This window comes from Schistocerca piceifrons, chromosome 5, assembly GCF_021461385.2.
Source record: "Schistocerca piceifrons isolate TAMUIC-IGC-003096 chromosome 5, iqSchPice1.1, whole genome shotgun sequence".
In the NCBI taxonomy this organism is placed as follows: Eukaryota; Metazoa; Arthropoda; class Insecta; order Orthoptera; family Acrididae; genus Schistocerca; species Schistocerca piceifrons.
Genome location: NC_060142.1, coordinates 72,147,001 through 72,149,244, shown reverse-complemented (window position 1 = coordinate 72,149,244; position 2,244 = coordinate 72,147,001). Strand labels below are relative to the sequence as shown.

Below are 2,244 nucleotides of genomic sequence, written 5' to 3'. Positions count from 1 at the left end.
GAATTTTGATTTTGTGATTGCGTGGTCAGACGAGAAATGCACTGTGTGGCTGAATATTTCTTCGTTGGGATCTCTTTGGGGCAGAATGCCGTTCTGTGAGGTGTGGACTCTGGCTGCGGTATTCACCATGCTGCATTATACGCGTTATGTAAAATCGCAGCTGACTTTTATATTAAGCCGTCTTTTGACGCGTATCCTTGTCCATACGTGTAAAAGCATTCGTATTTCGAATCATGGTTAAGTATAGTAAATTTTCGTGCGGCGTGCTTATTGAAATTGAAAGGGAACTTAGCTCTGCTGTTTGATAAACACAGATTCGTGTGGGAGCTTGGATAATGGTATAACATTATTCTTAATTCATCCGTAAGCATTCGTGGCGCTCGGTACCTCTCTCAGTGAGTAATATGGAGCAAACAGCTCTCGTGAGTTAATTTTATGAATAAACTTGGTAAACGATGCTCTTGTGTGTAATATCTGAGACTGCATGTAGTTGCCTCTATAAAGCTGTTTATTATGTATCTCAAATAGCAAACATTAGCCTGACTTAACAACAGTATCCATATCCGTCTGCTTACTGCGTTGAAACTCCCTTTGTTTGTTCTTGGAACAAAGAAGTGGCTTATCATGTTTACTACCATCATTGGTCTTATGCTGACTCCTTTTTCTGTTTACCTATTAACTCTGTTTAAACAAGCTATAGACTCGCTTCTTAGCGCCACACAGGTCTTGATTTAGGCAGTCTTTCAGTGTTTCCGTAGTTATATGTATTGTACTTTGTAGATGAATGCAGTTCCGCTGTCAGCTCTATTTTTCAGATCAGCTCTCACAAAAGTTGTCGAAAATCACTAGAAGTTACAGGTTAATATTCTTCTGGGTAATAGTTCTGATTTAAGTGCTAGTTGAGACATAGATATGCACTGCACGAGTGTTTGTCTGCAAGACGAACCTCTTTACATTAAGAATCAATTAGCTTTGCATGTCTCCTTTTCTAGTACTAACCTAACTAGGCGCCACGAGGCGTTGACCAAGGATGTACTTATTCCAGTCTTGTGTTAGTCCATTTCGTGCTTCCCACACTGTCCATCACCTCCTTCCCCCTTCTAAGTTCGTCTCCTCGGCTCTTCCAAGTCAGTCTCCTTCTACGTCTTTGCCCGTGTCCCCCTTTGGCAACCTCCTCTTGCTCCCTCTGCCCTGTCCACTTCTCTTCCCCTCTGCTCACTCTACCACCAAGTTACCATCCCCACCATAACTCAAGGGTGGCGATTCTTACCTCCACAGTATTTCTTTCCAGATGTTGAGTAATATGTGTACCAAGTTTGGCTGATATCGGTCCGTTGGTTTAGGATGAGATATGCAAGATACACATATACTGCACATACATACGTTTTTATAATATGCATGGATACGTTTCATTCTGACATGCACGAGCGAAATTTACGGCGAAAGTTTAACCGATGTCGCTAAGTACTTTCACTCAGATTGCGTTATCACATCGGCTTGCCTGGAAGTTGGCTAAAAGTCAGTTAGAAAAGTTATTTAGTTCGGACTTGAAATCTCATTGGAGGGGGGGGGGGGGGTGGTTAGTGTTTAACGTCCCGTCGACAACGAGGTCATTAGAGACGGAGCGCAAGCTCGGGTTAGGGAAGGATTGGGAAGGAAATCGGCCGTGCCCTTTCAAAGGAACCATCCCGGCATTTGCCTGAAACGATTTAGGGAAATCACGGAAAACCTAAATCAGGATGGCGGGAGACGGGATTGAACCGTCGTCCTTCCGAATGCGAGTCCAGTGCGCTAACCACTGCGCCACCTCGCTCGGTGAAATCTCATTGGAGGCAGGCGACTATAGTTATATATAATGTGCGATAGTACTGTGTTGGAGCCAAGTAGTTCGATTCGACGCTCACTCAACTCCGTCTTCCCTTTCCCCCTCTCCCTCACCCTCTTCCTTCTTCATTCTCATACCTCACTATTTCTAACCTGCACGCCATTTCAGTGGATTACATTTTGTTATTCTACACCATGCATGTTGTCCACGTAAACATAATTTAAGTGTTGTTACTAAAAATATGCAACCTCTTCGTGTAGCACTTTCACTTGCTTGCATATCTTGTGTTTTTTTTTATTTACTTGTGTAAACTAGCTACCTTGTAATTATTACAGATATCAATCAGTAACGAACCACAGTCGTCTTTACAATATTTGCCACGGCTTATTTTTCTGTATACCATTGGTTTTTACACTGTC

General features: G+C 42.8%; 1 non-coding gene across 1 annotated transcript; it reads right to left on the bottom strand.

Annotated features, from left to right (window-relative positions):
- Positions 1-1,740: 1,740 nt before the first annotated feature.
- Positions 1,741-1,813, bottom strand: Trnaa-cgc. The gene has a single exon. It is a non-coding gene; the product is annotated as a tRNA-Ala (tRNA).
- Between the last annotated feature and the right edge of the window lie 431 nt (positions 1,814-2,244).